Source organism: Sapajus apella, unplaced genomic scaffold, assembly GCF_009761245.1.
Source record: "Sapajus apella isolate SASKATOON/1434 unplaced genomic scaffold, GSC_monkey_1.0 scaffold14, whole genome shotgun sequence".
In the NCBI taxonomy this organism is placed as follows: Eukaryota; Metazoa; Chordata; class Mammalia; order Primates; family Cebidae; genus Sapajus; species Sapajus apella.
In genome coordinates this window covers 16,136,725-16,164,140 of record NW_022436954.1, presented here as the reverse complement: position 1 = coordinate 16,164,140, position 27,416 = coordinate 16,136,725, and the positions used below count along the sequence as shown (strand labels likewise).

Sequence of the window (27,416 nt, the reverse complement as noted above, 5' to 3'; positions counted from 1 at the left end):
ACAGCCTAATGCCTATAACTAACAAAATTAGGAACTTAACAATTTATTAAGAGAGTCGATCTCATGTCAAGCATTCTTACCCTCCCCCCACTGCCCACACACACTCAGAAAGAGACAGAGAGAGAGAAAGAAACTTTTGAGGGTGTGGATATGCCTATTATCTTGATGGTGGTGGTGATTTTACTGTTTCATGCATGTATCCAAGCTCATCAAATTGTACATATTAAATATGTATAGTTTTTGTATGTCAGTTAAACCTCAATAAAGCTAACTTTTAAGAAATTAAATACAAATAAAATTCAGTTTTTAGTCACAAGTTACATATGGCTAGTGGCTACTGCCATATTAGTGCAGAATAACAAACATTGCCACAATCACAGAAAGTTCTGTTGTATAGTGCTGTTCTAGATAATGACAGAACAAAGATGTTAGAGAAGAAACTGAGGCACAAGATGAGAAAGAAGATTTGAATTAATTAGATAACTTGTAAAGTCCATTCTAAGCCTCAGTTTTACAGATTCTTAAAGGTCATCTTTTTAAACCATGTAATAACAGTGGAGAGATAGTAGTTTCATTTTGGAATAAAGGAAGAGTTATTTTCACAGAAATAAAACTGTTGTGTTATTTGGAGATATTTTTATTTTATTGATTTGACTTAAAAATTGCTTCTTGTCAGCTCTACACTCTAGTTAGAGAAATAAATTTCTGAGGGGAAATGGCCTACAATGGCATGGCCCAGGAAAAGTATAGTAATCATTGTATCTTTTTCCTGAAAGATTTCTATGATAGTTTAGTTCAACCTGAAGAGCCATTTGTAACACTTAAAAATCACTGAGGGGGAGAATAGGGACTGAGCTGGACCAGTTGTTCAAAGGACACGAGGGGTGAGTCTTGCTTCAGTTGCTAGTATTAGACAGGATTTCATTTGTGAACTTTGTTCTCTTGTCCAACTCCAGTTCCTACAGGTTTCCTTTTTCCTTTGCTCTCCAGTCAAAAGGAAAAATACTCATGTGATTATTAGAAATACTGGAGCAATAAATTGTTTGAGGAACTTGAAACACCCTTTCTTTCTTTCCCTTCAAAGCCTTAAATGATACTTGCCTCATTGAAGCTCAGAGATCATTAAAAGCAGTCCTGCCAGGGCGATGTAATATATATTTTAGCTTCCAATTGAAAGGAAATCTCTACCAAACTAACCTTTGAGTCATACACAATTTTTTATTTTCTAATTTTGATGTCTTGGTGTTCCAGCACTTTTTCATCACCTGCCATATACAAAATTCCCATATCTTATTTGAGCCAAAAACGAAGTCTGGTATCACCTCTAACAAGTACAAATTCCTAGGCCTTTTCAACTATGTTATTATTTGCCTATTTTATTTATTGCAGAGCAGTTCCCAAGGAATAATGTCCTGGAGAAACAGATATAACACCGTAGAAGAGAAGTCGTTCTGTGGACATTGAGAATACCATTGCAAACCTGGTTTTTTTTGCATCTTTGTGGCTTCAGTTTCAAGTAATTGTACATTGGCAGAGGCCAAGCTGTTTTCAATTTGACCCTTGGTTAAGCTAAAAACTACATAACAACTAAGGGTACCCTATTTCCTGTTACAGAGAGAGATACAAAAAAGGGAGAGACTAACAAGAAAACAAATAGCCAGTCTGGGTTACGGCCGCAGAATCCGTAACTTTAATAAGCACACCAAGTGATTCTGGTGAACAGACTAATTTGGGGAACTGCCCAGGTCCACATTATTTTGTAAAGCAGTGATTGAAGAACACTTTTTCTGATTTTTTTAAACATAAGACATCGATTTTTTATTGTAGTAAAACATATGTAACATAAAACTTACCATGTTCACCATTTTTAAGTATACAATTCGGTGGTATTAAATACGGCCATCACCAGCATTTCCAGAACTTTTTTGTCATCCGAAACTGAAACTGTACCCATTAAACAATAACTCCTCATTCCCCACTCCTTTCCCTCCCAGGCCCTGGTAACCTGTATAACACTTTCTGTCCCTCTGAGTTTGCCTATTCTAGGTCCCTCATATAAGGGAAGAGATAATTGGTTTTTAACAAAAGTTTAATTGCTTTCTTGCCTGGAGGCATGGGTCTGAGTGAAGGGGAGCAAACATTAATTGGTGTCTTGACATGACAAGTCAAGGTAACATTCAGATTTACTGGATTTACCTCAAGCAATAGAGAACTTTATAAACTTTGGTTACATGGAATCATACAGACTCCTTTTATTCTAATTATTTTTATCATGACCTGTTTGTTCACCTATGAAAGTCATTCATTTGTAATTGTTACTGTCTAGTTGGTGATCTTCAATCTGATTTTCTCATAAAAGTTAGTGTTTCTGGAAATCTCCTCTCAATTACAACCTTCTAAACAATTTCTGCAATTTCTTTTTTTTTTTTTGAGAGGGAGTTTCACTCTTGTTGCCCAGGCTAGAATACAATGGCACAATCTTGGCTCACTGCAACCTCCACCTTCCAGGTTCAAATGATTCTCCTGCTTCAGCCTCCTGAAGAGCTGGGATTACAGGCATGCACCACCACACCTGGCTAATTTTTTTTGTATTTTTAGTAGAGATGGGGTTTCTCCATGTTGGTCAGGCTGGTCTCAAACTCCCGACCTCAGGTGACCTGCCAGCCTCAGCCTCCCAAAGTGCTTGGGATTATAGGCATGAGCCACCACACCTGGCCCAATTTCTGAAATATTAAGGCCCAGCAGAAAAAAATAAAAAATGTTACTATCAAAATGCTTCCAAAGTTCAAAAGCAGAAAAATGCATCTACTTCAAGCCATAGCAAATTGGATGTTTCAGATCCTCTGTCCACAAGATTGAGTACTTGATGATAGCCCTTTTGGCTCCTTCCAGATGTCCTAATAAAGCGGGGAGCTCCTTCAGTGTCCAGCACGCTACTCTGGGGAGAAGGCCTCTTCACCTTGTCTAGAGCAGGGCTTCAGGTTATCAGTGCCAGAGGCTCAGAAAAGCACCTGCCACTTGTAACGTAGAACAAAAGAAAGGATTGTTTCTTTTCTTCTTTCTTTTTTTTGAGATGGAGTTTCGCTCTGTTGCCCAGGGTGGGGTGCAGTGGCGGGATCTTGGCTCACTGCAGCCTCTGCCTCTTGGATTCAAGTGATTCTCCTGCTTCAGCCTCCTGAGTAGCTGGAACTATAGGTGTCTGCTGCCACAGCTAATTTTTGTGTTTTTAGAAGAGACGGGGTTTCAGTACATTGGCCAGACTGGTCTCGAACTCCTGACCTCAGGTGATCCTCCTGCCTCAGCTTGTGTCATTTATTTTAAATAATTTTTCTAAAATTTGTAAAGCCAATTCTCCATGACATGCTTGCCACCTTCACTGTCTGGTAAATCTGCTCCATCGGTAATAAAGTATGGCAACAATTATGTGTCTTATACAAAGCTACAGAACAAGAAGTACCGCCTGTTACTTAACCCTCTAATTGTAAAATTGTGTTTTTTCTGTGCCCTGACGTTGGACCACAGTATTGTGATAAACCGTGGGACTGATGGATGTTGCTACCCATTCCTGTTCTCTTCATTTAAAAAAAAAAAAATGTAATCAAATTTCTTCTAACTCTCAAACCTTTAAGAGCTCATCTGAAAACTTAGATCTAACTGTTTAAAGTTGAACTCTGGATTCTATAACCCTCTCTGTCACAAATGTTCTTTGTAACTTTGAGCAAATTATTTATCTTAAACACTTAACTTTCCATACAATTATCCATTGAGGATAAAACCCAGATAATGATACCACCTCTGGAAAAAAGGATTAGTGACTCAGTAGGTCTGTTCCCCTACTTAAATCTGGAAGGGAAAATGCCTTCATACTCTTCCTTCTGAATTTTCCCTTTTGGTCCCTGGCACAAATGAAGACTCGCTCTTCTTGGCAGCATCCATGGCTGCCAAGAGAAACTTTGCCCCACTGCCTTTGATGTGGCAAAACAAAGCCTTTAGCAGAGTGCTCGGAGGATCTGGAACCCTGGAGACTCCTTGGGGCCCCCAACCACACCCTCTTTGGGAAGTTCTTTCCTAAAGTTGTATTCAGATTTATACCAATATGCAGAGGAGACATCTTTCCTATAAAAAGCTTGCTTTTCCTCTCAAAGCTGTGAGGAAGCTAGTGAGGGGGAAGTTGAACTGGGTATAATATTGGCAAATGTTTTGAGCACTTCAGATAAAAATGTTTGATAAGTGCAGTCTTGTTTGTATGACCTTATTATACTGCCTATTGGAGAAAGTGTTTTCTTTGGTCACCTGCCAATGAAAAAGATTAGCCTTTTCCTGTATTTAGGATTTTTTTTTTTTTTTGGACTAGTTATGTTGGTAGAACAAGATAGACAAATGCTGCTGAAATTAGCAAATCTGTATTGGAACACGGTGATACTCATTTCTCCTCAGCGCCCTTTTCAATTCATTGACATTTGCTGCAAGCAGTATGAATGGGTTTTTGATGGGATTCTGTATCTCTCTTTACCTATTCCAATTTCTATTTTCACTTTAGTTCCCTTGCTCTGATGTCCAAGACTTTTAAGGATTTGCTGCTGCCCCCCACGCCATGTGTTCCTATTTTACAGCATCCAATAAGAAATGTTTTTTCATTTAAATGCCTCTTCTTGTAATATGAGCCACCCTTTAGATTACTATACATTATATCTTCTAGTTTCTAGTCCAGAAAAATTATAGTTTCATCTTCTTTGAGGTAAGACATGAAGATTTTTTTTTTCTTTTTGCCCTCTCTCAAATTTATTCCTTGTTTACAACAAAAGAAGCCACTGGCTTCTTTTCTAACATATCTGTACCAGAAGCTAGTTGAGCTAAATGTATATACTTTTAATATTCCACTTAAGGTGTTTAGATTGATCTGGGGTATATCTTTTGGCTCTAGACATTGTGAAATAAAGGCTTTAACCCATCGTCAGCCTATCTCCATTTCTTCAAACAAAAAGGAAATGAACTTCCATTGCTGTAGGAAGAACTGAAGTCACACATAAGGGCAAATTTATTAGCAATAATGTTATTCAAGCCAGGTGTGTTGGCACCTGACTGTAATCCTAGCACTTTGGGAGGCCTAGGCGGTGGATTGCTTGAGGCCAGGAGTTCGAGACCAGCCTGGCCAACATGGCAAAACCCTATCCCTACTAAAAATACAAAAATTAGCCTGGCATGGTGGCCTGTGCCTATAGTCCCAGCTCCTCAGGAGGCTGAGGCACAAGAATTGCTTAAACCCATGAGGTGGATGTTGTAGTAAGCCAAGATCATGCCACTGTACTCCAACATGGGCCACAGGGGGAGACTGTCTCAAAAAACAAACAAAAGAGATAATGTTATTCCATACTGGGTTCCTAAGCAGTATTGCAGAATAACCTCTGAAATTCTTTGCTTTTGTTATTAATAGATTTTCATAAGGAATAGGTTAGGTACAGATCTTGACAGCATGAGATAATAAGTTATCTCTTGAAGTCACTCTTTAGAATAAAGCTAAATTTTTCTTTTTCTTTTCTTTTTTCTTTTTATTTTTTGAGATGGAGTCTCTGTCATCCAGGCTGGAGTGCAATGACGCAATCTCAGCTCACTATAACCTCCACCTTCCGAGTTCAAGCAATTCTCCTGCCTCAGCCTCCTGAGTAGCTGGGATTACAGGTGCCGCCACCACACCGGCTAATTTTTTTTTTTTTTAAGTAGAGATGGGATTTCACCGTGTTGGTCAGGCTGGTCTCAAACTCCTGAACTCAGGTGATCTGCCTCCATCCCAAGGGAATTTTAACATTGATTTAATTGAGATAATTAAAAGAGCCTGGGGCTAGTTTACAGAGAAGAGCCCTTTTAGGTAGTATTTTTTATTTGACTTGGCAACCTCTAATTCTCACTTACTTATGGTGTGTTTCAAGTATGTATAGTTTTAAGATGTGGTCAGTTCCCATGATTACAAAATAAAATATGAATTTCCCATGTTACTTGAAGACTGTGGGAGGTCTTGATTTGGGTCTTTGCATCTTTTGAAGAGCAGATCATAGTTTAATAGCCTTTCATCTGAACCCTTGCAAAGATAGTGATACTCATCTTAGAAAAAAAAAAGCAACTTGCATACCTCCCTATACAACATTCTTTGCTACCACCTAAAGCCATTTGCTAATGAAACAGTAACCATTAGAACAATAGTCTGAGTTCAAGTCCTCTCTCTTTATCAGTCAATTCTTAGAGACTCTCTTAGCGCCTTCTTTTGCTTTTTTACTGTCAAAAGGACAAAAGGGGTTGGCAGAAGCAGAACAGCCTCTATAAACTTTTCACAAGCAGTGAGTGGTCCATGATCCTAGATTAAAGTAGGAATCAGAAGACATCAGGTCTAGAAATCCTCAGAGTGACCTTGTTTGACAGAGAAGATATTTATATGAAGAAACATCAGTGCCAGTGACCTAAATTAAGCTGCCTAACCTCTCAAATCATGATTTCTCTGCTTGTAAAAGGGGAATAGTAAGGCCAATCACTACCTTCCTCTGGCGTTTGAGAGATGTTTAATGAGATAATGAACTTAATGCTCCTCTTACAAGGGAATACATTGTTGACTTTTAGGACAATGATTTGGGGGTCTCAAAGGGGCTTGACAATCTATTACCTCTCTGGCACTCAAACAGGATTATTGTAAAAAGCTAATCGGCCAATAAGTAAGCCATTTATTCTGTGGATAGATCAGGTCCAGTGTGAAAAAAAGGAATTTGATCTCTTTTTTGGAATAACTATTAGTAACTAGATAGGCACAAAGATGTCTTTTTTGTCTTTCTTTCTTTTAAAAAAAAATCAGAACAGAAGTGTGATTGTGTTTCATGGTTCACTTTGAGAGAATGTTAGGTTCAATACTGGAACACAGTCAATCAGATGGATATACTTTTTTTTAAAAAGCCTGTAAACATGCCTCCTCAATTGAAGCAATTGAGGCCTCCAAGGGGACAAAAATTGGTTCTTTGGGAGGAAAAAAAAAAAAAAAAAATTAGGCCGGGTGTGGTGGCTCACACTCGTAATCCCAGCACTTTGGAGACCTAGGCAGGTGGATCACCTGAGGTCAGGAGTTCGAGACCAGCCTAACCAACATGGTGAAACCCTATCTCTACTAAAAATACAAAAAAATTAGCTGGGCATGGTGGTGCATGCCTGTAGTCCCACCTACTCAGGAGGCTAAGGCAGAAGAATTGCTTGAACCCAGGAGGCAGAGGTTGCAGTGAGCCGAGGTTGCACCACATCACTCCAGCCTGGGCGACAGAGTGAGACTGTCTAAAAAAAAAAAAAAATTAGCCGGGCGCGGTGGCTCAAGCCTGTAATCCCAGCACTTTGGGAGGCCGAGGCGGGTGGATCACAAGGTCAAGAGATCGAGACCATCCTGGTCAACATGGTGAAACCCCGTCTCTACTAAAAATACAAAAACATTAGCTGGGCATGGTGGTGTGTGCCTGTAATCCCAGCGACTCAGGAGGCTGAGGCAGGAGAATTGCCTGAACCCGGGATGTGGAAGTTGCGGTGAGCCGAGATCGCGCCATTGCACTCCAGCCTGGGTAACAAGAGCGAAACTCCGTCTCAAAAAAAAAAAAAAAAAAAAAAAATTTCATGGTGAGTGGACAAACAGAAAAAAAGGTCTAAAAAGCTAGGAGGGTGATAATGAAAAGAGACTGAAACATGTCGCAAGTCTAGAACGTGCCTATAGATGTCAGTTACTCTTTCAGCTGTGTCTGTCCCTAAGAATGGGCCAGCTGCACATTGTCAGGTCGAAACCACTTGCTATCGATTATTCCTTCAGTCTGAGAGGAACTGAGTTCATAGAAAACTTGAAAGAAATGAAATTTGTACCCTAAGGGATAATGATTTCAGACAAACAAACATAAAATCTACCTGTTAGAACCAATACTTTGTGCTTTAAAATGTGGTTAAGCCTTTAAGGTAAGAGGTTTCTTTTTTCTCTTGCCTCTTTAGCCTTAAAGAAAGGCACATCAAGGGTAGGAATGATCTTCAAAGTGCCTCACAGAAAAAAAAAAAAAAAAAAGCCAGATTGGGAGAAAGGAGAGGGTGTGGGCCCGGAAGGCAGGAAGGGAATAATTGTCTAAATAGTAATGTAAAGTGCACAGCATCGGCAGGGTGTGGTAGCTCACGCCTATAGTCCCAGCACTTTGGGAGGCTGAGGTGGGAGGATCACTTGAGCTCTGGAGTTCAAGACCAGCCTGGGCAACATATCTACAAAAAACACAAAAAAATTAGCCTGGTGTTGTGACACACACCTGTAGCACACAGCTACTCTGGAGGCCGAGGTGGGAGGATTGCTTGAGCCTGGGAGGTAGGAGTTGCAGTGAGCTGAGATCACACCACTGTACTCTGGCCTGGGTAACAAAGCAAGACCCTGTCTCAAAAAAAAAAGAAAAAAAAAAAATGTACAGCATCAACGTCAAGAAAATTGATGGGAATTGACACTGAAGTACTTAAGAAATTTTAAGTTTGCTATTGCTGCTAGTATTAATAAACTTTCATATATCCAACATAATTTTCCTTCCACCTTTCTCATGTCTTATTGGTTCTTTCATACACTCAGAATGGATGGGATGACCCCAAATGGGCTTCCTACATACAGCGGAATTTGGAAGAGAACTGTGTTTTGCTTAGCATCCCTGAAACAATAGAATGGCCTTTTTTTTGAGACAGGGTCTCACCCTGGCCCAGGCTGGAGTGCAGTGGTGCTATCTTGGCTCATTGCAACCTCCTCCGCCTCCTGCAATTCTTTTTTTTTTTTTTTTTTTTTTTTGAGATGAAGTTTCACTCTTGTTGCCCAGACTGGAGTGCAATGGTGTGATCTCAGCTCACCACAACCTCCACCTCCTGGGTTCAAGCAGTTCTCCTGCCTCAGCCTCCCGAGTAGCTGGGATTATAGACATGTGCCACCATACCCGCCTAATTTTTTATTTTGTATTTTTAGTAGAGATGGGGTTTCTCCATGGTAGTCAGGCTGGTCTCAAACTCCCACCCTCAGGTGACTGCCCGCCTCGGCCTCCCAAAGTGCTGGGGTTATAGGTGTGAGTTGCCGAACCTGGCCAAGTTCAAGCGATTCTTGTGCCTCAGCCTCCTGAGTAGCTGGGACCACAGATATGTGTCACCACACCCAGCTAATTTTTTTTTTTTTTTTTTAAGAAGTGGGGCCTCACTATGTTGTCCAGGATCTCAAACTGCTGAGCTCAAGTGATCCTCCCTCCACGGCCCCCCAAAGTGCTAGGATTACAGGCATGAGTGACTGTGCCCAGTAATGGCCATATTTAAAAATATATATTTTTCCTCAGTCTCTGATATGTCCTTGCTTAATCATCCTATTCTTTAATATACAAACCTATAAAGAGAATCAGAGATTATTTCTCCCTGCTTAGCCATTTTATGGTGAGACAATGAGCACTCTTTCTCCAAGCCAAGCATTTGATAAGCATTAGTTGCTATGGGCATTTAACTGCCTTAAAGAAATCTACCCCAGTTCCCTGCCTATTGATTTCTTCAGATCACAGAAGAAAGTGGAATGAATCCTAGAGAGGCCTTCAAGCTCCCTGACACTCATGGGGCCCACTCATCTCCACCCCCCTACTCCAATTCCAAAATCTCACACATTGTCCTTTTCATCGTTCCTCAGTTCCCTGCCCTTCAGCTTCTCTTTGTTAGCCACTGGGTGGGTGTAACACCAAACCTCAGTCCCACTGTGGTCCCAGCAGCTGGGCTTCTCTCTCCCCCATTACATTGCAGACATTCTTTTCACATCATTTTGTCCTCGCTGCTGCATTCCCTCCATTTGGCTTCATTTTCTCTGTGCAAACTTCTGTTTCAAGGGACAGGAGTTTGCCAAGGAGATGCTGGCAAAGAGGGTCCAGTTCTCTCCTTTCTATCTGAAGAGCCCAATGTCACTCATTAGCATATGAGAAGAATGGTTGTAAATAAACATCAAATGAGGTTAACGAGCTGCAGCTCATCAATATTAATGAAGTCCACCTCACAGCCTTGGCGGGAGGTACCAATGGCTCTAATCACAAGAAGCGGCTTCATAAGGCCCTAGTTACAGGGCAGGAAAGGTTAGATCCAGCCTGTTGAAATGTTTGTCATTTTATGACCCCAGGAATGCTGTAGGGTAAAGCAGTCTGATACCAGATCTGTGCTTGCAAGCCCTTCTTGTGTTCAGATTATATCTGTTTGTCTCAACAGGTGGAAGCCTAGGAAAAGGCTGTGTCTGCTAAGCCAAAATCTGGGGTGGGAATATTCCAGGTCAGTCTGCAATTCCCAAGTCAAAACTGCAGCTCCAGAGTACCAGGGTTTGATCTCTCATTGCTCTTCCATCAGTTACCCCAGATAACCCAAACAGTTGTTTCCAGTGTAGTGAAGGACGGTCTGAGGATCTTTTAAGCTCAGCTTGGTAAGGAATGAAGAAACTCCCATTTCATGTAGCTCATGTGCCAACCACTAAATAAGCCCCTGTGCCTATTATTTGAGGATTCAAAGATAATGAGCTCATGTTAAAGTTACAGGCATGGTGGCTCATGCCTGTAATCCCTATACTCGGGGAAAATGAGGTGAGAGGATCACCTGATCAAGAGTTCCAGACCAGCCTGGGCAAAATAGGGAGTCTTCTCTCAAAAACAATAAATAAATAAAAATTCTAAAAGTAGCTGGGTGTGGTGGCATGTGCCTGTATTCCCAGTTACTCAGGAGGCTGAGGTGGGAGGATCACTTGAGCCTAGGAGTGTGAGGCTACAGTGAGCCATGGTCATACCACTGTACTCCAACGTGGGCAACAGAGTGAGACTCTATCTCTGAAAAAAAATTTTTTTTAATTAAAAGAAACAGTAAGTACAGCTATAATTTACTGAACAACTTACTGTGTCCTAGGCATGGCACTAAACATTTTTGTTATGTAATCCTCACAATAATCCCATGAAGGGGGCCAGGCACAGTGGCTCACGCCTGTAATCCCAGCACTTTGGGAGGCCGAGGCGGGCAGATCAGGAGGTCAGGAGTTCAAGACCAGACTGGCCAACATGGTGAAACCCCGTCTCTACTAAAAACTACAAAAAAATTACCTGGCATGGTGGCTTATGCCTGTAATCCCAGCTACTTGGGAGGCTGAGGTAGGAGAATTGCTTGAACCGGGACCGGGGAGGTGGAGGTTGCAGTGAGCTGAGATTGCACCACTGCACTCCAGCCTGGACTACAGAGCAAGATTCCATCTCAAAAAAAAAAAAAAAAAAATCCCATGAAGGTATTCCCATTTTACAGATGAGGAAGTTGGAACTCACTGATTTGATGTCATGGGTCTAAGATCACACATCAGCAAGTGGCAGAAGAGGAGTTGATTCAGAGCTGTCTGACTGCAGAGCCCATGCTCCTGCTACCCTCTGTGGCATCTCAGAGTCAGTCACGTGAAATCCAAGCTTTTGGGCTGCTCCTTCTTGTCAAAGATGTGTGTGCTTCTCCAGTTTCAAGGGACTAAACACGAAGTAGTTCCCTGGAAGTGGAATCAGAAGACTTTATAATTAATTTTTTAAGTACAAGTGCCTCTTTGAAATTATTTTTAGAAAGGAAACATTCATTAAATGTTATTCTTGATACATAAATTTGGGGTCAGAGGGATTAGGTTTTGAGTATGTGTGTGTGTGTGTGCACAACCCAGCACGTGTTGATAGCCATGATACTGATTTATCCACCTTGTCACACTAGTTCCTTTTATGATTAAGCACACACTGCGCGAGGCCAGTGACCATGGGACACAGAGAAGCCACTCTGTGGCTGATTTGAGCCTGTGATCCTAGTCTCAATTACATTGTTTCAACAGCTGAATGCCTGGCTTATTACTTAAAGTACTATCATTGTACTTTATCTGTGATTTCCTTGGGGGTGGGAAGGAGAACCAATCAAATTCACAAAAGCTACATCTGATTGTAAAGAAGGACTTTGATGAGAGTGAAACAGCTACTTCTCTTTCTTCCATTTTTCTCCTCGAAAACTCTGGGGACCTAGGCCAAGGCAGGCAGACCACTTGAGGCCAGGAGTTCAAGACCTGCCTGGCCAAGATGGCAAAACCCCGTCTCTACTAAAAATACAAAAATTAGCCGAGCGTGGTGACACACACCTGTAGTCCCAGCTACACAAGAAACTGAGATGAGAATTGCTTGAACCCAGGAGATAGAGGTTGCAGTAAGCTGAGATTGCACCCCAGCCTGGGTGACAGAGCAAGACTCTATCTCAAAAAAAAAAAAAAAAAAAAACTCAGGGACCTTACTTGGTAATTTTTACCTAGGCAAAATGCCCAGGAATGTTTCCACAGAATGGCACCCAAAGCCCACCCATGCAGGAGCCCTTCCTGCCACCAAGGTAACCAAGACTAGGAAGCAATTGAAACTGGGCCTTCCTTTCCCAGGCCTGTGGCTGTCAACTTGGCTCAGAAAGAGGGAGACTGATGACTTTGTCTCTTCACCCAGTCACACTACCACACAGTTCTCATTTGAGCCTGGTCACATGGCTGTGCCTTCTTATGGCCAAACAAGGATACGCTGTTTCCCATTCTTTGCACCCTGGGTTTGGCCTGAGCATCCTTAGATGAAACCATCAGGATCCCCAAACCTTGAAGCTTTTCCAGGGGCAAATTGCATGCAGGGATGGGAAGGAGGGGCTGAGCTGTGCAGTGGAGCAGCGGATGGTGTGCAGTCGGGATATTTGCAAGAGCCAAGGGGTTAGTTCATTGCTGCTTTGTATACTCAGGCACACCAGAAAACTCAGATTAATAGGCTGTTTATTCTTCAGCATGTTCCTTCAATCAAAGGCTCTGGACGGTATTATTAAAGAGTGTTTGTGAGAGCGCCCTGGAACACTCCTCCTGGGCTCCGCTCACTGAAGAGGAACGATTGAGTCCTTTCATTTCCTGGGCAGCATCCCTCTCACTCAGTGCTCACTGTGGTATAAAGGTCTGCAGAGCCTTTGTTAGAAACTGGATCTTTTGTTCTGTCCTTATGAGGTCCCATTACCTATAGCACCTTGATCTGTTGGAGTCTAATTATTTAATGTGCTTGTCTTTTGATCTTTTGTGCTACCTGAACCTAATGAATGCAGTCTGCTCTATCCCAGGGAGGTGTTTTGTTTTTTTGCCTCCATGTGGCACCAGTTTCCTGTTTAGACAGTATTGTCTTTTTTTTTTTTTTCGTGGTTGTTTTCAAGGAGTTTGTCCAGGAGGAAAGGAGACATTCACCTGAACCCTACTCTGTGAAGGAAATGAATGCGTTTTTTCTTTTAGAAGATTCTCCTGAAATGTTCTGAAGTTTGTTCATACCTGGGAATTGAAGCATATTGAATTACGAAAGAGTTACTTCCTCTACCCCCACCCCCTGCAGTGAAGAATTATACTGGAGAAGGTGGCAAAAAAATTAGGAGGGAAACTGCTTGCTACAGTTCCCCCCACTTCCCCTGGGGCAGCAGCGTGCTGCACATGAGGGATCACTGTGTCTTGTCCCCCAGCAGTGATACTTCTCTGTGGCCGGGCAAATATTGTATTCCAGGCCTTCCACAACTTCTGCATGTGTGCACACATGCACACACACACACACACACACACACACACACACACACCCCCCATACCCCTCCTGGGCATCCCCTTAATACAGAGGCATCCAGTATATGGCAAAGGTACTACTCATCACTATACACAGTGCAAACACTCAGCACATTGTAGGCACTCGTTCGTATCAAACAAACCCCGTACAAATAATAAGCAATAGTTTGAGATCTGGCACAACCCTTAATTACCACAGCCAGAGGCCAGAAAATGAAATCAGGGTCATATATCCGAGGTTAGAACTCTAGACTCTATCTGGCATCCTATAACCCAAAGCACCACCAGGGAGGTCTACCTTGGAGCAGTGGGAGCATCGTCATCCAGAAAACATTGTCCCCTCACTTCCCTCCAAAACCAGCACAGCTGTTTGGACGAGGGCTGTCTGCCGTATATACAGTGAGACTCAGATATATATACACACCCTGGCGCTTCGCCTGATTCCTTCTGTGAAGTCCATCTGTTTATCCAGTTCCAGATCCCAAAAGGCAGTCACCAAAAACTAAATAGTGAAAAGGGACAGGCTTTTTTTTCTTTCTTTCTTGATAAACATGTTCCAGTGAACAAAACAGATTTTGCAAACACATTCCATCTAGTAAATCTTACCTCACAGCTGTGTGAGAAGGGCTTGGACGAGAGAAGGCTGAGGAGCGGGAGTGTCTCAGGACTTGATTGGAGAATTAGAAAGTCCAGAAACCCACAAGAGTGGGACAGTTCAGTACTATCTACTGTTTTTTTTGAGATGGAGTCTTCCTCTATCACCCAGGCTGGAGTGCAGTGGTTCGATCTTGGCTCACTGCAACCTTGGCCTCTTGAGTTCAAGTGATTCTCCTGCCTCAGCCTCCTGAGTAGCTGGGATTACAGGCGCACACCACCATACCCGGCTAATTTTTGCATTTTTAGTAGAGAAGGGGTTTCACCATGTTGGCCAGGCTGGTCTTGAACTCCTGACCTCAAGTGATTCACCCAGCTCTGCCTCCCAAGTGCTGGGATGACAGGCGTGAGCCACCGCACCCGGCCTGTCTACTTCTTATAGGGTGAAAATTTGCTTTTTCCCTTCTTTCTAGCCCTCATCCTAATGCTGGGATCTGTAACGGGCTCACCAAAGATAAAGAGCTGGCTGCAGATGTTAGCTTCTTTTGCTGAAAAGCTGATCTAGCCAGACTTTATCTTCAAAGGACAAGCCCTGCACTTCTGATGTTCCCTGAGCCTCTCCCACTGAGCCTGCTCTTGTCCACTGCAGCCATCATGCTCCCTGGATTCAGACAATAGTGTGTTGTCCCAGAACACCCTATCTAGCCTGTCTCTGCTTCACATCTACCCCTTTGGCTAGAAAAATGAGGGACAGAGCTCACATCAATAACGGATTCTGAAGATCGAGGACAAGCAGAAGAAATTGACCTTTTGCCTCAGAGGCGGCTGGATGTTTGTGTGTCTCTGTTCGATGTCGAATTGGCTCACTGAACCACTCAAGAGTTGTTTTTTAAAAATGTTCTCCTCACTCCTCATTTGCGGGTCAGATGCTTTGGATAATCCAGTGGAATTCTCTCTGCTTCACTGCTGGTTGCTGCCAGACACAGAGTGCTAAATCCTGTCAGTCGGTGACTTGAAATGATGATGTGTGAAACAGTGCTGCGATGTGGACATCCCGCACTCATCCACACGGACTCCTTTACCAGTTAACCACAGTAGTGAAATGGGACAGCATGGGGCAGCTTCCACAGCCCTTGCCTTACCTTTCCTCACTGTTCCCACCCTCCCACATGGCAGTTTGTAGCTCCAGTAATTGGGAAGGCTTGGAATTCTGTTTCATTCGATATTATTCCCTTCCCGGGCGTCATAGAGCAATTTCTTTAACAGATTGCAACACACCAGAGACAGAGAAATAGCATTTGTGTGCAGAATGGTGAAGCGGGACACAAAACACTCTTATTGCTGGTTCCCATCTCCCAGTCTTTGCCGTTCCTTCTTTCCCCAGATTGCCTGGCTGGCTCCTTCTCATCTGGTGAGTTCTCAGCTCAAAGGTACCTTCTCAAAGATGAGCGTGGCCCAGCCGTCTCATGTGTATCACACCACCCTGCCCGATTTACGTCATTGTTCTTCTCACTTCCTAAAGTATTTGTTTCTTTGTTACTTTTATTGTCTGTCTCCCCCAGCACTGCCACCATGCATACATGCTAGAATGTAGGTACCATGAAAATAGGAATTTATTTATTTATTTATTTTTTTATTTTTTTTTTTTTTGAGACGGAGTTTCGCTCTTGTTACCCAGGCTGGAGTGCAATGGCGCGATCTCGGCTCACCGCAACCTCTGCCTCCTGGGTTAAGGCAATTCTCCTGCCTCAGCCTCCTGAGTAGCTGGGATTACAGGCACGCACCACCATGCCCAGCTGATTTTTTTTGTATTTTTAGTAGAGACGGGGTTTCACCATGTTGGCCAGGATGGTCTCGATCTCTTGACCTCGTGATCCACCCGCCTCGGCCTCCCAAAGTGCTGGGATTACAGGCTTGAGCCACCGCGCCCGGCCTGAAAATAGGAATTTATATCTGTCTTATCCCTTGCTATTTCCCCAGACCCTTGCACAGTCCCTGGCATACCATTGACACTTAGTATATTGACTAAATATGTAGGTAAGAATGTAGCAATTAAGAACTTCTAAAGCAAATATCCATGGTTACTATCAGGAACTAGTAAAGGCAGACAGACAGAGTTTGAGGAATGGAATGAGAAGACATGATATCTTATACTGATTTTAATAATGGTCTTAATTACAAATTGAATATATTAAGTCAAAGATCAGAAGATCGAGTTGCTCTTCATTTCTTCTGACTCTGACTAAACCGCTCCTTACTGAGTAGGTTAAGTCATAGAGACCAAGTACTACAAACTTCCTGGCCAAACTGGCATAATTGATGCCACAAAGGATGCCCACTTCCAGATTTCCATTGGACAGTGCCTGGCTTTGCAGATGCCAGAAGAAACTGGCACAGTTTAAAGCAGTTTAAAGCCCAGCCTGGGTATCTTCATCTACCCTTTATTACATCCTTGCCTGCCACCAGTTCCCAAAAAGACTGCATTCCTGTCTGCAGTCCAGGGCCCTGCAGCCCCTTCAGTCGTGAAAGCCATGGAGGTTGGTTAGCCCTGATCCCCCAGGCATGAGACAGTATGACCAAGAGAACACATCTTTTAGTCCGGCAGACACATGGCACTCATCTCAAGAGTCCCTCACCCAAACGAGAATTATTAGCTTCTCAGAAGTTTTCCTTTGTCTTGTTGGGGCAAGATCTGTGCCTAGTGTCAAGAGAGAGATATTAAAGATTAAAGAGCCTCCACCAGGAAAGGGAATAGTTTTACCTGAATCTCTTAATTTGTTTTTCCCCCATACAAGTGGATTCATGTTGCTGGGCTTCCTGGCTTACTCCCCAGCAGTTTGTAGTCATTTTTATCATGACTTTGTGGTTGCATTGATATCAGAATGGGTTTTGACTGCTGTAGGTGATGTTCATGCTCCATTGCTTTTTCTCTTATGTTGCTAACGACTCTCCTGTCGGTTTCAACCCTTAGCCAAGCCCACCCCACTCCCCACCCAACTCCTTCCCTGTCTTTTATTGATGCTGTGTTGACTTTGCATGCCTCTGTTAGTTCCGTTTTCTGAGCACCTGCAGAGAATTAGCCATCTCTGCTTGCTGCTGCGGATCACCTAGACCTTTGATCTGTTTGATTTTTGTACTTTTAGAAATGTTGAAGGACTCTCTAACCCCACCAAAGTACATAAATGGTGCTAGAGTCCCTGTAGCCTGACCTCTTCCAGACTAGCTCTGCTTAGAGACCAGAAGATTTTCATGTAAATACAGATGTAGATGCCATTTAGTTAATATTTTCTATGTACTATTTTACTGTTCTAAGCACTTATGAATATTTCATTTAATCTTTGTTTGTAGAGCTAAAAGGCCATGTACATGAACAGGCCCCAGTTATTTCTCTAACTTCATGTCTTCTTCCTTTCCCCCTTATTCTTTTAGTTCCTGCCATGCTGGTTTCCATGCTGTTCCTCTTACCCAATAGGCTCACTCCTTCCTTAAGACTTTGCAATGGCTATTCCCTCTGCCTGGAATGCTCTTCCCTCGGATATCTGTATCAGTTACTCCTTAATCTCCTTCAAATCTTTGCTTGGGTGTTACTTTCTCCGCAAAACCTACCTAGACCACTGTACATAAAATTGAGCCACCAGTACCATCACATATTCCCTATCAGACTTGCTGTATTCTTTTTTTCCATTGTACTGATCACTAACTTCCTATATTGTTTGTTTATTTGTTTGTTTTTTGAGGCTGAGTCTTGCTCTGTTGCCCAGGCTGAAGTGCAGTGGCCCTATCTCAGCTCACTGCAGCCTCTGCCTCCCAGGTTCAAGCGATTCTTCTGTCTCAGCCTCCTGAGTAGCTGGGATTACAGGCGTGCGCCACCATGCCCAGCTAATTTTTGTATTTTTAGCAGGGATGGGCTCACCATGTTGTCCAGGCTGGTCTCAAACTCTTGACTTCAACTGATCCACCTGCCTTGGCCACCCAAAGTGCTGGGATTACAGGTGTGAGCCACCGTGCCAGCCTATTTGTTTATTTTCTTTATCATTCATTAACTGTCTTCCTCACTACAAGATGAGCTCCATAAAGGCAAAGAGCTTGTCTGTTTGTTCCCTAATGTATCCTAAGCACCTAAAAAATAATATCTGGCACAGAATAGATGCTACATAATATCTATTAAATGAATGAACTTTGTCCCTTAAAAACCCATGAGGTAGCATCTTCTGTTGTCCTCATTTTTATGATGATAGAATCGAAGCTCAAAAATTTAAGTAACTGACTTGCCCCAGATCATTTGTCTAATAACTAGTGGAGCTGGGATGTGAACCCAGGATTGACTAACTCCAAAAAACTTACTTTCAACCATGAGGACAATCCTAAGAGTCACCTGAGCTGTTTAATTAAATGTCAGTTCTCACTCCCTGACCCGAAGGATACAGGTGATTCATGCTCATATATCGAGATGCTTTGAGATATACTACATTGCTTTTAGGGTTTCATATCTGTCTGGGAAGGCATAGGGATAAAATTCATTGAACATTTTTTAACTGCCTACTGTGTGCCAGTCCCTGTGGTATGTACAAGCAAGTGAGATGGAGTCCCTATCCCTCAAGACCCGGCCTACTGGGACATTAGAACCCTGTATTGACTCTGTCAGACTAACTCACTTGAGCAAGCCACTCACTCTTTAAGCCTTAGTTTCTTTATCTGTAAAATGGAGATAATCAATTATTTACTTCAGAGCAAAAGGCCTCATCTATGATCTTGTGATTCCCAAGACTCTTTGAAGTTGTGAAGTCACAGAGTGGACTAACTTCCAATGCTGAGAACAATGATGGGGTGGTGACGGGGCAAACAAATGAATCGGTAATTCAACCATCAATAAATAGCGGAAGACGTAAAAGCATGTGCTTCGGAATCTGGCAGATGCATGATTCAAAGCCCAAATGTGCTTGCCTCTTGCTGGTTATGTAACTGGGCAAATTACTTCACCTCCCTGTGTCTGCAAGTAAAATGGGGACGGTACTTGCCCTACAGGACTGTTGCAAGACGTTCGGTGAGAATAATGATACACAGAGCTCAGTACGGCAGCTTAAAAGCAGATAACAGCGTGAGGCAGCGCAGAAGCAGCGATCAGTAAATGGTTTAAAACAGTCAACATCTAAAGACCCAGAAGAGTTTTACAGTTTTACAAGCTTATTATTTTATAGTTTACATTTAGGTACGACTTTTTTTTTTTTGCTGTTTTTAATAGAATTTACGTGGAAATCTTTTAAAAATATATATGATATGTATACAGCGGCCTTCCCTGCCATCTTATATAATTTAACTCCTCAAGGCATCTAAGCATCGTCTTTGTAATCACAAATTATTTTACTCTGCTGGAAACCATTATTGCCTTCAGGACCAACTGAAATGTACCCTAAATGCATCCAGATTGTATTTTAGATATTTTTTTCTGCCTCTCTGTTTGGTCATGTAGTTGATGCCTAATTATAATTCTTTTTCCTCTCCCTGTTTATCCTGTCTAATCTGTATTGGGCTTAGAAACTAGTGACCAAGATTGTTAAACTGAGTATCATCACAGTATGTCTTGGACGCCTGTTAGCCACACAAAAGCTTTTGTATGTGGACTTCATGAAATCTTCTTGCCTACTTGGAGACTTACTGACATTTAGATATTTGACATTGACAGTTAAGTTTTAAATTGACTAGATATTACTGTGTGGGGTACAGATATCTGAAAAAAAAATTCCATTATTCTCAGCATTGGAAGTTGATCCATTCTATGACTTCACAACTTTAAAGAGCCTTAGGAATCATGGGCTCATAGGTCTGGCCTTTTGCTCTCAAGTAAATAGCAATTGATTATTAACTCTTTTTTACAGACATAGAAATTGAGGCCTAAGAGTAAGTAGCTTGTTCAAGTGAGGTAGTCTGGCAGAGTCAAGGCAGGGTTCCAAGTCTGCCCTTCCGCTCTGCCACACAGTGTTCCCAGGAGGAAGCAATCATCTTAGGCTGTGGAAAGGAAGGAAATTAAAATTTTTTGGCTGGGTGCAGTGGCTCACGCCTTTAATCCCAGCACTTTGGGAGGTCAAGGCCGGCGGATGACTTGAGATCAGGAATTCAAGACCAGCCTGGCCAACATGGCAAAGCCACATTTCCACTAAAAATACAAAAACTAGCTGGGCATGGTGGTGTGCGCCTGTAATCCCAGCTACTTTGGAGGCTGAGGCAGGAGAATTGCTTTAACCTGGGAGGCAGAGGTTGCAGTGAGCCGAGATCGCACCACTGCACTACAGCCTGGGCGACAGAGCAAGACTCCGTCTCAAAAAAAAAAAAAAAGAAGAAGATTTATGTTTTAAAAGCCATTCCGATTTATGGTATTTAAATTATATCTCAAAAAAGCTGTGAAAGGAAGGACGGTCAAGTGTGCACCTTTCTTCGGAAACCTATTTCTATGTCCCCTGTTCTCAGTGGCTCCTTCTTCCCCCTCTAAGTCAGCTGAATGCCGTTTAGTTCCTTTCCTACACCATCTTTTGTCCATGATGAAAAGATAATCATCTTTTATAATTCTTTCCATGTTTTTGGATTTCCCTTACAGAGATGTTCAGGCTTACTGATGGGATAGTAAGGTTAGACACCCCTTCAAATGAGGGCAGGAATGATAGGAAAAACATCTATCAAAATAAGGGCATAGAACTGAATAGTTACAATATCCCCCATAGATCTCATTTTTCAAAAAAAATTTTTTTTTCCTTGAGACAGGGTCTTGCTCTGTTGTCAGGCTGGAGTGCAGTGGTGTGATCATAGCTTACTGCAGCCTCCGTTTCCTGGACTGAAGTGACCCTTTTGCCTCAGCCTCCAGAGTAGCTGAGAATACAAGCACACATCACTATGCTCAGCAGTTTTTTTCTTGTAGGGGTGTCACTGTGTTCACAGTGTTGCCCAGGCTGGTTTCAAACTCCTGGGCTCATGTGATCCTCCCGCCTCAGCCCCGCAAAGTGTTGGGATTATAGGCATGTGCCACTGTGCCGGGCCACTTTTCTAATCTTTAACCATATTTATTGATAGTCTTCTGATTCCAAGAAAGCACACGTCACCCACAGTCACCAAACACAGAGTTAACTACCATTGTTAACTCTGTTGATGTATTCCATTCTTTTCCCTATGCAAATTTTTACTGTATTTTTTTAATTTTAAAGTAAAGATGGAACCATAATCTATAAAACAATTTGTATTTTGCTCTTTCCTATTAATATCATAAGGTCGTGTACTTTATTTTCATCTTAAACTCATTTCGTCAGATGAATTAAATCTTTATTGTAAAAACGTCCAAAGAGAAATTCCTCATCTGGGGTTGAAAATTCAGATGCCAACACTGGCCAGGCAGGTAATATAAGAAGCACAGGTGTTATTCAGTGGCAAACGGGCAAGGGCATCCCCTTCCTCAGCTCCAGCTGATTGTGTTCATGCAGGAATGCTGGTCCAGCATTGCCAGGTTTCTGATTTTTCCTAAAAAAGAGAGCCATCTGAAATCTAGATTGTGTCATGGGAGATGATATCTTCATGTTTTGCCTTAAAATTTAAAAAATTCACTTCAAGGCCGGGTGCAGTGGCTCATGCCTATAATCCTAGCACTTTGGGAGGCCGAGGTGGGTGGATCACCTGAGGTCAAGAGTTCAAGACCAGCCTGGCCATCATGGTGAAACCCCGTCTTTAAAAAAATAATAATTAAAAAAAATTCACTTCAAGGCAAATGAAACCTGTCTGCCAGCTATATTCTCTGTCCCAGCCAGTGAGTGCTGAGAGATTCACAATCATTATCTCATGTAGTCTTCACAGCAGTCTTGCTCCTCTAATGGTTCCTTTTTAGGAACAAACAATGAATACAAGTCAAAATCCTTGCTCTCTTGGAGCTTCTGTTGGGGAGACAAGTAATACAGTTACTGCTCTGGAGAAAAGATAAAGCAGGAAAACAAGGCAGGGAGTAGAGGGAGAGCTTCGCAGCACGGACCCTCTGCTAGCAAGTCACGTGCTGGATGGTCAAATTATTGCTGGACGCGGTGGCTCACGCCTGTAATCCCAGGACTTTGGGAGGCCAAGTGGGGCAGATCACCTGAGGTCGGGAGTTTGAGACCAGCCTGGCCAACATGGTGAAACCCCCATCTCTACTAAAAATACAAAAATTAGCCAGGCGTGGTGGCGGGTGCCTATAATCTCAGCTACTTGGGAGACTGAGGCAGGAGAATCCTTTGAACCTGGGAGGCAGAGGTTGCAGTGAGCCGAGATCATGCCATTGCATGTCAGCCTGGGTGACAAGAGTGAAACTCCATCTCAAACAAACAAACAAACAAAAACAAATTATGCACTACCCAGTCTTTGTGCTACATCCTCAACCACAGAGAATGACAATGAAAGTATCCTAGAATGTCAGACCCAAAAGCCCCCCTCACAAATATTGAGATTAAAAGGTTTGTACATTTTCAAATAGTTCTTAGTGGTCTTACTTTTTAAAAATCGTTTGATGTCTTCTCATTGCTCATACTTTTGTTTGTTCTCTTAATTTTAAAAATAGGTTATACATGAACGTGACAAAATTCAAGAGGGTGTACAATCTTTTATATACTTTAAAATAAAATATATTTTTCTTAGTGTAATCAACCTTGATCATTTATTTATATGTGAGGCATGACAGGAAGAAATTGAGGCACAGAGTTGGTGTCCAATAGAAGGCCACCCATTGATGGGGAAACCAAACCCCAGTAAGACCAGACTTTGTCTTTCAGAATTCTTGTGCATAAAAGAAGTTGGGTGGATTCATCCTGATGCCACTGGATATTTTTCATCTTTTTCCTTTACTTTTTGTATGCCTGCCAGTCCCAGAGAAAGATAAGGATCAGGGTTCAGAAAACCTAACTATTGTGTCTTTTCCCAGGATAGAGAGCACTATCATTTGGTTCACATTTTTATTAAAATAAGATGAGTGATTCACTCACATTACAGGCAAAGGATCCTTTACCAGGAAACCATACTTTGAAAAACAAAGCTGATGGCTTTAAGGAACAGTAACTACTAACACCAATTTCCTTTCCCATCAAGTCCCAAAAGAGTCAGACACTCTTTCTCTAGCTGCCTCATTCTCTTACCAATACATATCCACATAATTATAGATAGGGTACATTACATATGCCCACAAAAGACAAAACAGCAGGAAAGACAAAGGTGGATTCATCTGAAGAGATGTGTGTGTTTATCTATTTCCAGTCCCCTTTCTGGTTCTTGCTGTTTCTGTTCCTTACGTCTGGTTTTTTAGTTGATACGTAATCATAAATCCATCATCATTGGTGGAAGCTAGTGGATTCTGACGAGAAAACAGGCTGCTTTCTTCATAAGCACGCCTACATGCTGGCCACCGCTTTCCCCTGCTCACACACCCATCAAGAACCAGAGAACTTAGATTGTTGTTTTTTTATTTTTAGTCTGTCTTGGTTCCACTCACCCTCAGTGAGTAACCCCGTTAGCCACTGCTTCTGTTTATGTTTATTTAGAAAAGACAGAAAATGCATTTTAAGCAAATCAAATGCATAATCTGTTCCACTTCTTATTTATTCTGTGGCTGCTTTGGACAGTGGAAAACTCAGAGAAATTATAATAACTTTTATTAGTTTTTGTTTTCTGTGGCTTTCTCTCTTAAGTTCTCATCAGACAGTTCTGCTAATGACATAAAATTTTACCCTAATGATAAGCTTGATTTTAAATTGCAAAGAAAAAGGAAGAGGCGCCGGATGCAGTGGCCAGTAATCCCAGCACTCTGGGAGGCCAAGGCTGGTGGATCACTTGAGGTCAGGAGTTCAAGACCAGCCTAGCCAACATGGTGAAACCCCATCTCTACTAAAAATACAAAAATTAGCCAGGCGTGGTGGCACATGCCTGTAGTCCCAGCTACTCAGGAAGCTGAGGCATATATATATATATATATATATATATATGTAAAATTAATTTTGTTGTCTCCTCTCTATTTTCTTACAGACATCAGTAGCAAGTCACTTAAAATAGAAAGAGCCTAGGCCGGGCGCAGTGGCTCAAGCCTGTAATCCCAGCACTTTGGGAGGCCGAGGCGGGTGGATCACGAGGTCAAGAGATCGAGACCATCCTGGTCAACACGGTGAAACCCCGTCTCTACTAAAAATACAAAAACATTAGCTGGGCATGGTGGCGCGTGCCTGTAATCCCAGCTACTCAGGAGGCTGAGGCAGGAGAATTGCCTGAACCCAGGAGGCGGAGGTTGCGGTGAGCCGAGATCGCGCCATTGCACTCCAGCCTGGGGAAAAAAAGAGAAAACCCCCTTCTAAAAAAAAAAAAAAAAAAAATAGAAAGAGCCTGTCAGTTTGTTTGGTGGGGGAAGCAAGGAAGTTAGGAGCCAGATAGACTGCGTCTGACCCTGGAGCCACCCTAGGATAAAAGGTGATAGAAAGAGATGGACTAGCTACTAGGGATTTAAATGTTCACAGTAATAATCTTTGGCCAGGTGCGGTGGCTCACACCTATAATCCCAATGCTTTGGGAGGCCAAGGCAGAAGGATCATTTGAGGCCAGGAGTTCCAGAGCAGCCTGGGCAACATAGTGAGACTCTGTCTGTAGAAAAAATAAAAATGAAACAATTAGCCAGGCATGACGGTACACACCTGTAGTCCTAGCTACCTCCCACCTAGGCTAACGCAGGAAGAGTGCTTGAACTCAAGGAGTTCCAGGCTGCAGCGAGCTATGATCATGCCACTACACTCTAGTCTGGATGACAGAGCAAGACCCTGTCTCTAAAAAAATTAAAATAATGGCCAGCACAGTGGCTCACGCCCGTAGTCCCAGCAATTTGGGAGGCCGAGGCAGGTAGATTGCTTGAGTTCAGGAGTTTGAGACCACCCTGAGCAACATGGCAAAACCCTGTCTTTACAACATATACAAAAATTAGCCAGGCATGGTGGTGGGTGTCTGTGGTCACAGCTATTTGGGGAACTGAGGTGGGAGGATTGCTTGAGAGGTAGAGGTTGCAGTGAGCCGACATGACACCACTGCACTCCAGCCTGGGCGACAGAGCAAGACCCTATCACAAAAGAAAAAAAGAATAAAATAATAATTAAACAAAATAATATTAGCAGTTGCAGCTAACATTTACTGGATTCTCACTGTGGGCATTCATTGTGCCAGGTGTTTTTCATCCATAGACGAAGGAAAAGCAGGCTGAGTTCCCAGAGACTTACAGCACATGGAAAAAGACATCCTAGGGAACCAGCCTGTGTAGCAGAGAAAGGCCAGCCTTTGAATGAGAAGGCTTGATCAGATCCTGAAACTACCACTTATGCGGCAGTTTTGTCCCTTGCTGAGTCTCATTTTCCATGTCTATAAAAATGGGACTTAATATCATTTTCTTCTCCCTGCCCCACAAAGTTCTTATGGGGATCAAAAGTGATACTGCATATGAAAATGGTTTGCATAATTCTACAGTGTCTACAAATATGAGCCATCAGCACTATTAAAAGTGAGGTGACAGAGTACTGGCAATGCACTGAGAGTCCAGGAAAGTGTGCACCTGCCTTCAGGCAGGAAGTCTGTTATTCATTCATCAGTAAAGAACAAAGCCTTGATAAAAATCATTATGAGATAAGAAATAAGATGGTTTCAGCCACCCACTGGCTGGAGCTGAAGGAGAACACTGATAAATTATGCCTTTTGTTATACAGGTGCCTTCCCACCTGTGTGCCTTAAATCCAGGAAAGTAACAACAAGAGCAGGTACTGTTGATTGGCTGCTTATCTGTGCCATGTACCAGCCCCTTAATTTACTATCTCTTCCTTTTAAAAAAATTATCTTTTAATCCTCTCAAAAATTCATGATTAGTATTATCATTATTCATACCATTATTACTGTTATTCACTCTCATTTCCAATTGGCTTGCCCAATGTCACATAGCTAGTTAGTGCAAGAACCAGGATTTGGACCCAGATCGACTGATTTGGGAGCCTTGACTTTTTTTTTTTTGAGATGGAGTTTCACTCTTGTTACCCAGGCTTGAATGCAATGGCGCGATCTTGGCTCACCACAACTTCCGCCTCCCGGGTTCAAGGATTCTCCTGCCTGCCTCCCAAGTAGCTGGGATTACTAGGCATGCACACCGCACCCAGCTAATTTTGTATTTTGTTGTTGTTGTTGTTAGTAGAGACGGGGTGGTCTCCATGTTGGCCAGGCTGGTCTCAAACTCCCGACCTCAGGTGATCCGCCCACCTCGGCCTCCCAAAAGTGCTGGGATTACAGGCGTGAGCCACCACACCTGGCCATCACAACATTTTTTTTTTTTGAGGTGGAGTCTTGCTGTGTCATGTCACCCAGACTGGAGTGCAGTGGTGCCATCTTGGCTCACTGCAACCTCTGCCTCCCAGGTTCAAACAATTCTGCCTCAGCCTCCTGAGTAGCTGGGATTACAGGTGCCTGCCACCACACCCAGCTAATTTTTGTATTTTTAGTGTAGACAAGTTTTCACCATGTTGGCCAGGCTGGTCTCAAACTCCTAACCAAGTGATCCGTCTGCCTCTGCCTCTCAAAGTGCTGGGACTACAGGCGTGAACCACCACTTTCTGAGTAGATCCTAAGCCTGTACTCTTGACCATTGCACTATGTAAGACCCACTTAAGCGTTAGGGCCAGTGGTTTTTAAACTGCCCTTTGTAGAGCTCTAGAGTTTTAAGGTAGCACCTGAGGCCTTCTTTCCTTGACTTCTTATCTGGATGAGAGCTGTTGAAGAGAAAGTTGACTAAGAAAGTCTTTGTTTTTATAAATATTAAATATTGAGATTCCTTACAAGATGATCATTTGTTATTTTATTTCTTTGAGACAGGGTCTCACTCAGTCACCCAGGCTGGGGTGCAGTGCTGCGATCATGGCTCACTGCATCCCTAACCTCTCAGGCTCAAGCCGTCCTCCCACCTCGTTCTCCTGAGTAGCTGGGACTGCAAGTGTGTGCCACCATGCACAGCTAATTTTTTCATTTTTATTTTTTGTAGAGATGAGGTTTCACTATGTTGCCCAGGCTGGTCTTGAACTCCAGGGCTCAAGCAGTTCTCCTGTCTTGGCCTCCCAAAGTGCTGGGATTACAAGTGTGAGCCACTGGGCCAGCCATAGATTTCTGTTTTTTAAAA

General features: G+C 42.7%; 1 protein-coding gene and 1 non-coding gene across 7 annotated transcripts in view; both read left to right on the top strand.

The window, feature by feature from the left end:
* CUNH11orf49 (chromosome unknown C11orf49 homolog) overlaps positions 1-27,416 on the top strand; it is a 218,865-nt gene that overhangs the window by 151,261 nt on the left and 40,188 nt on the right. The window lies entirely within an intron of this gene.
* Positions 438-512, top strand: LOC116555223. Its single transcript, XR_004270427.1, has one exon. It is a non-coding gene; the product is annotated as a small nucleolar RNA SNORD69 (small nucleolar RNA).